Raw genomic sequence first — 10,000 nt, 5'->3', positions numbered from 1 at the left:
TTCCTGGAGGTACTGCAATACCAGGTCGATGCGTGGAGCGGAAGGAGCAAGCTCCTCTTCCGACTCCCGAGTTCAAAAATCAATTTAATATATAGTCCTCATATAGAGGACGTATCAGATATTAAACTGATAAGAACAGATTTTTTTTTTTTCGAAAAAAGTTTTATTGTCACAATTTCAGTACATTTCCATTTCATTCATTTCACAACATTTTTAAAAGCTTTTCCTTTTTACAATCATATTTCATCTTAATAAATCATTTTATAAAACCAATACACACATAAGATCATTTTTACACATAAAAGTCAGTTAAGAGCAGAGATCAGTAAAAACATTCAATAAAAGCTTTCGTGTGTGAGTGTGTGTAAAAGTCCAGTTAGGTTTTCTTTAAAAAGTGAAATACAATTACAATAAAAGCTTATACAAGTTTCAATAAATAAATGGAATAAATAAGACAATAAATATTCAATAAATAAATAAATAAACAAATAAATATTCATTCAGTAAAATCAGTTCAGTTTAAAAGTCTTTACTAAAACAGTCTCTTTGTGCAGGACCGGGGTGAGCCACTATCAAGCTGGCACCACCTCGCTCCCCAGAAGTCGCGATTCTTCAGTGTCGGGGCTCAGCGGAGATCCTCCCCTGTGCCCGCTGCTCCTTTCTTGGTTGCGGTCTTGCCGGGTGCATCTACGGGAGCCAGTGACCGTGGTGGTCTGGACCCCCCTGCGTGTGACCCCGGTCCCCTCCTCCGAATGTCGGCGTGCGGTGTCCCCTGCAGCGATGATGTGACCAGCGCAGATAGAGCGTGCAGGGGCACCGTCACTCGCTTCCCCACCAGCAGGTTGCGGGAGGTCCACAGGGCGGCCTTCACGCCGTTAAGGGTGAGCCAGAGCGCTGTGAATTCTGCAGCTGGTAGTCGGTCTATGCCCTGGCCCACCCCGTTTACCGCTAGCCGGTAAACAGACGGCTGGACCTCCCCTGCTGGCAGGCTCGGGCATTGCAGGGGACCGGTTATGGCCCACAGGTCCCTCGCCACACTGCACTCCCAGAGCACGTGCCTCACGGTCTCTGGTTCGCCACACCCCGGCCGTGGGCACGTGGGGTTGGATGCCATTCCCCGGGAGTGCATCACGGCCCTGACCGGGAGGATCTCATGGGCCGCCATCCACGACAGGTCTTTGTGCTTGTTCTGGAGAGCGGGGTGGGCTGCGTTCCTCCAAACTGCCTTGGCCTCACTTAGTGTGAGGCCTGGAACTGGGCTCACCTCTTCCCGGTCCTGCACAAGAGAGACAAGAGATTTCGCGTTAGTTAAAACAGTAAAATCTTCTTTCTCTAAATCATATTTTCTTAAAAACTTTCTAATAAAATCATATTCTTTAGAAAGATTAAAAGAGACTGGTGTTCTTAAATCCAATTGTAAAATCTTTAAGCTACGCAAGTACGACCCCATCCAGAACTTTGCCATAGCGGCGGTCTTGTTGTCTCTGGAGGGGTTCGTCGCATACTTTATGTGTAAAGCAGCGAACTTGCTTCCTAAAAACAGGTGGGGGTCTGGGAGCCCTTTCCCTCCATTCTCCTTTCTCTTCTTCACCACCGCCCTCCTCAGCCTCTCCCATTTGGACCCCCACAGGAAATAAAACACAGCTCTCTCCAAACCTAAAAGAAAAAAACTTTGGGGGACTAAAAACAGAACACAATAGTAAAAGCAAAGGTAAAATAACAGCTTTGATTATTAAAACCTTGCCCTCTATCGTCAGCTGTCTTAGTCCCCAGAAACCCAAACGTTGCCTGACTTTCCCTAACGCGTCAGTCCAGTTTCCCCGTCCGCCACCCTCTTTGTCAAATTTGATTCCTAAAATTTTGATATCTTTGTCTTTAAAATCCAAATCCAAGTCGGCGCCTATGTTTCCCCAAGGTCCAAAGAGCTGGGCCTCGGACTTGCTCCTATTGAGCTTAGCGCCCGAGGCCCTTCCATACCAGTCAGTCAAGTCCAGTGCTCTTTGGACCGATAAAACGTCGGAACATAAAAGCGTAACGTCGTCCATGTACAAAGTACAGGTCGCCGTCAGTCCGCCTGGCAAATCCAGTCCTTTGATCCATTTGTCCTTTCTCAAGATCTGCGCCAGTGGCTCAATGCACGCAACGTACAGGAGCGGGGATAACGAACACCCTTGGCGGACGCCAGAGCGAACTCTGATCGCCTTTGTGAGGTGCCCGTTTACCAGAATATGACTGCTTATGTCTGTGTAAAGCAGACCCACCCACTTTAAAAACCTCCCTGGGAAACCCATTTTTTTCAGTACCTGGAGCAGGTACTGGTGCGAGACCCGATCGAAGGCTTTTTCAAAGTCTAAATTTAGAACTATGAGCCGAATGTTTCTGTCTCTCGCAAAACAGATGGCGTCTCTGACCAACACTAGGCTGTCGGTGATCCTCCTTCCTGGCACGGCGCAGGCTTGATCCGGGTGGATCACGTCCTCTAAAACAGTCGACATTCGTCTAGATAAAAGTTTACTAAAAAGTTTACAATCAACATTTAAAAGGGTTATTGGTCTCCAGTTTTTTAAGTCGGTCTTGTCTCCTTTTTTGAAAAGTAAAGTAACTATCCCTGACCTAAAACTGTCTGGAAGTCGGTCAAAAGTTTCGAATTCATTAAAAACAGTCAGAATGTCCGTTGCTAAAATGTCCCAAAAGGTCAAATAAAATTCCACGGGGAGTCCATCCTCTCCCGGAGTCTTATACTTTTTAAAACCTTTAAGACATTTTAAAATTTCCTCTCCTGTAAAATTTCCTGTTAAAACATTCTGACTAGTTATTTGTTTTTCTAAAAAGTTTAAGACCTCTTCCATAGTTTTGGTTTGCACACTTTTCTCTTCATAAAGTTCTTGATAAAAACATTCAACTTCTTTTAAAATCCCCTCTGTGTTTATTTGTTCCCTCCCATCTTTTGTTATTTTTGTAATCCCTCCCCCCCTAGATAAAATTTTCTTAAAAAAATAGCGTGTGCATTTTTCTCCTTCCTCCACTTCTTTTTCTTTACTTCTTAAAATTATTCCTTTACTTTTTATTTCATTTAAAACCGACATTTCCCTTTTAAGATCTTTTATTTCTTCACTAAAATCAATGCCTTTATTTAAAAGGTTAAAATATCTCTGTAGTCTTTTTTGCAGCCCCATCATGCGTCGTCTCTCTCTACTCTTTTTGTCCCTTCCTATCTTTTTAAAAAACGTTTTCGTCCTTTGTTTTGCCATTTCCCACCACTGTGCCCGTGAATCAAAACAGTCTTGGAGGGTCTGCCAGAGACTGTACTGCTCCCTGTAGCTCTTAACTATTTCTTCATCTTGTAACAGGGAGCAGTTCAGTCTCCACAGCCCTCCCCCTACAGTCACACCGGTGGGGAGAGACAGGGTGCACGATAGCATGAGGTGATCTGAAAAACAGAGGGGGGTCAATGTTGCATCAGTTGGCGGGCAGTCTCTTGTAAAAATATAGTCGATGCGGGAGGCTCGGGCGCAATCACCACTGAACCAGGTGAAGCCCTCCTCCTCTGGATGCATTTTTTTAAAGCAGTCGACTAATTTAAAATCTTTAACTAAGCCCTGCATTAAAACTGACGTCTTGTCTAACTTAAAATCCTCCCCTACTCTTTTCCTATCCTTTCTTGATAAAACACAATTAAAATCCCCTCCCACTACTAAAGGTGCCCTCCCCAGCATGTGGGGCTGCAGGTCTTCTAAAAGTTTATACCTATCATTTTTATCATTAAAACCATACACATTAAGAATGTTAAAATCCCTTCCTAAAAAAGTCAAATTTACTAAAAGAGCCCGTCCATCCCTCACCACAGTGCTGCCCTTCACCAGGATGTGAGGGTTCTTTATTAAAATTGCAACACCGTCGGCTCTGTTGTAGTGTGAACCGCTCCAGAGAGAGGGACCGGCAGCCCAGCGCTGCTCCCAATCTCTGTACGTCTTCAGGAACGGTAAAGCACACTCTTGTAGTAAAAACACATCTGACTTTATATCTTTTAAAAGGGACAAGACACTCTCTGCTCTAGTGGAGGCTCTCACACTCCTAACATTAATAGTTGAAATAGTGAGAGCCATGAGCAGTGTAGGTTTTAAAAGACAGGTATATAATTAAAAGACCATGAAAATAAAACAAAAAGACTACACAAATAAAAGATTAAAAAGGCATTTTAAAAATCACAATATTTCTTGTGACACCTGCTCCTCTTTTACCCCCACTGTTCTGGGGTTAGGAGGTTGGCCGGTGTCTCCAGCCTCCAGGCCTACAGAGCGAAGCTCTTGTAGAGTCCTGGGCGTAGATGTCTTTAACTGAAAGTGTAAGAAAGACACCTCATTGGGGGATTCATCAGGCCACAGACGATCCAGACCTTCCGAAGAGGAACTGCCTGGATCCTGTGTTGCCTTCTGTTTCTTCTCTGCCAGTTCTGGCAGAGGAGACCCCGCGGGCCTTTTGCCCACTTGAGCATTGGGGAGCGAGCCATCAGACCCACTCCCACTGGAGGCCACACTCACCTCCGGCACCGTAATTAGGGAGGAAGTGCTTTCTTCCTCCTCTTGCTGCTGCTGCACAACTTGTTCCTGTACTTGCTTGGAGGGGGTGGCCTCCAGTTCCTGCTCAGACTCTGCCTGGTTGTTAGCTCCGCCCTCTTTTTCATGGCCAATCCCTGGGGCAGGCTGGGGATTCAAATCTCCCGCCAAAACCCCAGGGACCGCCCCCTCCTCCTCCCCTTCTTTCTCCTTCTCCTTCACCTCCTGGCCATGCTGCCTGGCAGCCATTTTGCTAGCTTTTAACTTGTTGGCAAAAGATTTGGGGCAATCTCTGTAGAGATGGGAAGATTCTCCACAAAGATTGCACCGTCTGCCATTGGTACACTCCTCAAAAGTGTGCCCAATTTCTCGACACTTCCCACACACGATTTCCTGACACGCTTCGGCTAGATGCCCAAACTTGCCGCACTTGCGACACAGTTTGGGCATTCCTTGATAGTAAATGTAGCCTCGGTTTTCTCCCAACACTATCATAGACGGTATTTGTCTCAGGCCAAGGTAACTGCTCGGGTCTTCCCATTGTTTAATGGGAATTCGCCACGAGCAGTTCCAAATGCCGTCCTCATCCAAAACCTTAACAGGTGGGCTTTTCACCGTGCAAAATCTCGCCAGCCATGTAACGATATCCTCTCCAGTCACAGTTTCATTGAACATTTTGACAATCACCACCTTGTGAGAATTGTCAGAAAGTTTCTCCACCTTGAACATGGAGAACTGGTCCTTAACATTTTCAAGCCGAGTCCAAAAATCTTTAAGCAGGGAAGCCGAGCAGAAGCTAACGTCAAATCCCTTGTTACCAGGCAGAGTCATTAGGCAGTTCAGTTCCGTCGGTTTAAAATTGAGGGTTTTTTGGATAAGCTTCCTGGAGAAGTCCAGCCGAGACATCCCCAGGAGCCTTCCATTCTCCTCTCTAAATAAAAGGCGCACGCTATGGTGCCTCCGCATGCCGGCACGAACAGCCGACATGCTTGGAGGCACCTGGTGGCCGATAAAACTCTGAAAACAATAAATACAAATAAATAGGTAAAAACACTAAAACCAGCAAAGAAAAAATAAAAGATTGCACTTACCTTGCAGCTTGATAATGAGCCCCAGAACCAGAAAGACAGAGTCTACCGTCCAAGACTCACCCACCTAAGCCAGGGATCCGTACAATCTCCTCTCCTGCGCTGAAGATCAAGGTCACAAAGGCCAGGATCTCGGGACGCAAAAGAGTCGACCGCTGTCTTAGCCAAAAGGCCGAGAAGCGATAACCCGAACAGGCCGCCCCGTGCGAAGCCACCCTGCCGTTAGTAGCTAGCTACCACACGGTGACGCCAAAAGAACCGGCGCTAACCACGCCCACCCGTACTAGCGCTAGCAAGCCACCAGAAGCCTTCCACCACCCCACAGCTTGGCGAAAAGGAGGAGCCTTCTACTACTACTACTACTACTACTACTACTACTACTACTACTACAACAACAACTACAGATCTGACTTTCAAACATCAAGAGAAAGAGCAGCTCTGCTAAAAGCAGAGCCTTCCAAAAATAGGCAAAACTCGTCAACGTTCCCCTCCACGGAAATCTTTAGTAAAAGGCGAAAGATTTGTACGTGAATGAAGAGAAACCCGAGCCATACCAACCGGCACCCGAGCCTATGAACCCCTACCGAAGGCCAAGGCTGCTGGAGAAGGGCAGGGAAGGTTGCGAGCCAGGGTAAAACTCCTCCTTCGTGTTTCTCCTCTCCTCTCCTCTCCTCTCCTCTCCTCTCCTATCCCGTTCGGTGCGGTAGACTCCTCCTTCAATAAAGCTGCCCAGGTGCTGCTTTACCTGAAAGAAGGAGCAGAAAGGAAACACAAATGCTTTTTAAAAAAAAAAAAAAAAAAAAAAAAAAAAAAAGAACAAAAACGGAGGGAAAACCAAAAACACACCAAAAAGACCACGCCCACCCAGGCAAACACGTTTCTTCAGATTTCTTTCCTTTATCTACCTGAAAGAGGTGCACCGTTCCTGGAGGTACTGCAATACCAGGTCGATGCGTGGAGCGGAAGGAGCAAGCTCCTCTTCCGACTCCCGAGTTCAAAAATCAATTTAATATATAGTCCTCATATAGAGGACGTATCAGATATTAAACTGATAAGAACAGATTTTTCTTTCGAAAAAAGTTTTATTGTCACAATTTCAGATAATATCCATTTCATTCATTTCACAACATTTTTGAAGCTTTTCTTTTGACAATCATATTTCATCTTAATAAATAATACACACATAAAATCATTTTTTACACATAAAAGTCAGTTAAGAGCGAAGATCAGTAAAAACATTCCATAAAAGCTTTCGTGTGTGTGTGTGTAAAAGTCCAGTTTGGTTGTCTTTAAAAAGTGAAATACAATTACAATAAAAGCTTATACACGGTTCAAATAAATAAATGGAATAAATAAGACAATAAATACTCAATCAATAAATAAATAAATAAACAAATAAATACTCATTCGGTAAAATCAGTTCAGTTTAAAAGTCTTTGCTAAAACAGTCTCTTTGTGCAGGACCGGGGTGAGCCACTATCAAGCTGGCCCCACCTCGCTCCCCAGAAGTCGCGATGCTTCAGTGTCGGGGCTCAGCGGAGATCCTCCCCTGTGCCCGCTGCTCCTTTCTTGGTTGCGGTCTTGCCGGGTGCATCTACGGGAGCCAGCGACCGTGGTGGTCTGGACCCCCCTGCGTGTGACCCCGGCCCCCTCCTCCGAATGTCGGCGTGCGGTGTCCCCTGCAGCGATGATGTAACCAGCGCAGATAGAGCGTGCAGGGGCACCGTCACTCGTTTCCCCACCAGCAGGTTGCGGGAGGTCCATAGGGCGGCCTTCACGCCGTTAAGGGTGAGCCAGAGCGCTGTGAACTCTGCGGCTGGTAGTCTTTCTATGCCCTGGCCCACCCCGTTTACCGCTAGCCGGTAAACTGACGGCTGGACCTCCCCTGCTGGCAGGCTCGGGCATTGCAGGGGACCGGTTATGGCCCACAGGTCCCTCGCCACACTGCACTCCCAGAGCACGTGCCTCACGGTCTCTGGTTCGCCACACCCAGGCCGTGGGCACGTGGGGTTGGATGCCATTCCCCGGGAGTGCATCACAGCCCTGACCGGGAGGATCTCATGGGCCGCCATCCACGACAGATCTTTATGCTTATTCTGGAGAGCGGGGTGGGCTGCGTTCCTCCAAACTGCCTTGGCCTCACTTAGTGTGAGGCCGGGAACTGGGCTCACCTCTTCCCGGTCCTGCACAAGAGAGACAAGACATTTTGCGTTAGTTAAAACCGTTAAATCCTCTTTTTCTAAATCATATTTTCTTAAAAACTTTCTAATAAAATCATATTCTTTTGACAGGTTAAAAGAGACTGGTGTTCTTAAATCAAGTTGTAAAATCTTTAAACTCCGCAAGTACGACCCCATCCAGAACTTTGCCATTGCGGCGGTCTTGTTGTCTCTGGAGGGATTCGTCGCATACTTTATGTGTAAAGCAGCGAACTTGCTTCCTAAAAACAGGTGGGGGTCTGGGAGCCCTTTCCCTCCGTTCTCTTTCCTCTTCTTTACCACCGCCCTCCTCAGCCTCTCCCACTTGGACCCCCACAGGAAATAAAACACCGCTCTCTCCACACCTAAAAGAAAAAACTTCGGGGGACTAAAAACAGAACACAACAGTAAAAGCAAAGGTAAAATCACAGCTTTAATAATTAAAACCTTGCCTTCTATTGTCAGCTGTCTTAGTCCCCAAAAACCCAACCGTTGCCTGACTTTCCCTAACGCGTCAGTCCAGTTGCCCCGTCCGCCACCCTCTTCGTCAAATTTAATACCTAAAATTTTAATATCTTTGTCTTTAAAATCCAAATCCAGGTCAGCGCCTATGTTTCCCCAAGGTCCAAAGAGCTGGGCCTCGGACTTGCTCCTATTGAGCTTAGCGCCCGAGGCCCTTCCATACCAGTCAGTCAAGTCCAATGCTCTTTGGACCGATAAAACGTCGGAACATAAAAGCGTAACGTCGTCCATATACAAAGTACAGGTCGCCGTCAGTCCGCCTGGCAAGTCCAGTCCTTTGATCCATTTATCCTTTCTCAAGATCTGCGCCAGTGGCTCAATGCACGCAACGTACAGGAGCGGAGATAACGAACACCCTTGGCGGACGCCAGAGCGAACTCTGATCGCCTTTGTGAGGTGCCCGTTTACCAGAATTCGACTGCTTATGTCTGTGTAAAGCAGACCCACCCACTTTAAAAACCTCCCGGGGAAACCCATTTTTTGCAGTACCTGGAGCAGGTACTGGTGCGAGACCCGATCGAAGGCTTTTTCAAAGTCTAAATTTAGGACTATAAGCCGAATGTTTCTGTCTCTCGCAAAACAGATGGCGTCTCTGACCAACACTAGGCTGTCGGTGATCCTCCTTCCTGGCACGGCGCAGGCTTGATCCGGGTGGATCACGTCCTCTAAAACAGTCGACATACGTCTAGATAAAAGTTTACTAAAAAGTTTACAATCCACATTTAAAAGGGTAATAGGTCTCCAATTTTTTAGGTCAGTCTTGTCGCCTTTCTTAAAAAGTAAGGTAACTATCCCTGATCTAAAACTGTCTGGGAGTCGGTCATACTTTTCAAATTCATTAAAAACAGTCAGAATGTCCGTTGATAAAATGTCCCAAAAGGTCAAATAAAATTCCACGGGGAGTCCATCCTCTCCCGGAGTCTTACACTTTTTAAAACCTTTAAGACATTTTAAAATTTCCTCACCTGTAAAATTTATTGTTAAAACATCCTGACTTTTTATTTGTTTTTCTAAAAAGTTTAAGACTTCCTCCGTAGTTTTAGTGTGCACACTTTTCTCTTCATAAAGTTCTTGATAAAAACATTCAACTTCTTTTAAAATCCCCTCTGTGTTTATTTCTTCCCTCCCCTCTTTTGTTATTTTTGTAATCCCTCCCCCCCTAGATAAAATTTTCTTAAAAAAGTAACGTGTGCATTTTTCTCCTTCTTCAACCTCTTTTTCTTTACTTCTTAAAATTGTACCTTTACTTTTTATTTCGTTTAAAACTGACATTTCCCTTTTAACTTCTTTTATTTCTTCACTAAAATCCATGCCTCTGTGTAAAAGGTTAAAATATCGTTGTAGTCTTTTTTGCAGCCCCATCATGCGTCGTCTCTCTCTATTCTTTTTTTCTTTCCCTATCTTTTTAAAAAACGTCTTTGTCCTATGTTTAACCATTTCCCACCACTGTGCCCGTGAGTCAAAACAGTCTTGGAGGGTCTGCCAGAGACTGTACTGCTCCCTGTAGCTCTTAACTATTTCTTCATCTTGTAACAGGGAGCAGTTCAGCCTCCACAGCCCTCCCCCTACAGTCACACCGGTGGGGAGAGACAGGGTGCATGATAGCAGGAGGTGATCAGAAAAACAGAGGGGGGTC

At 45.8% G+C, this 10,000-nt stretch overlaps 2 non-coding genes and 1 pseudogene across 2 annotated transcripts; all 3 read right to left on the bottom strand.

The window, feature by feature from the left end:
* The window catches only part of LOC140542415 (U2 spliceosomal RNA), a 178-nt pseudogene extending 13 nt beyond the window's left edge, over positions 1-165 (bottom strand).
* A 5,913-nt stretch (positions 166-6,078) lies between these two features.
* Positions 6,079-6,195, bottom strand: LOC140542494 (U5 spliceosomal RNA). The gene has a single exon (XR_011978062.1). It is a non-coding gene; the product is annotated as a U5 spliceosomal RNA (small nuclear RNA).
* A 358-nt stretch (positions 6,196-6,553) lies between these two features.
* LOC140542414 (U2 spliceosomal RNA) lies at positions 6,554-6,748 on the bottom strand. Its single transcript, XR_011978015.1, has one exon. It is a non-coding gene; the product is annotated as a U2 spliceosomal RNA (small nuclear RNA).
* Between the last annotated feature and the right edge of the window lie 3,252 nt (positions 6,749-10,000).

The sequence above is a fragment of the Salminus brasiliensis genome, chromosome 20 (genome assembly GCF_030463535.1).
Source record: "Salminus brasiliensis chromosome 20, fSalBra1.hap2, whole genome shotgun sequence".
NCBI classification, from domain to species: domain Eukaryota; kingdom Metazoa; phylum Chordata; class Actinopteri; order Characiformes; family Bryconidae; genus Salminus; species Salminus brasiliensis.
The sequence above is the reverse complement of the archived record's forward strand: the minus strand, read 5'-3'. Positions and strand labels throughout refer to the sequence as shown.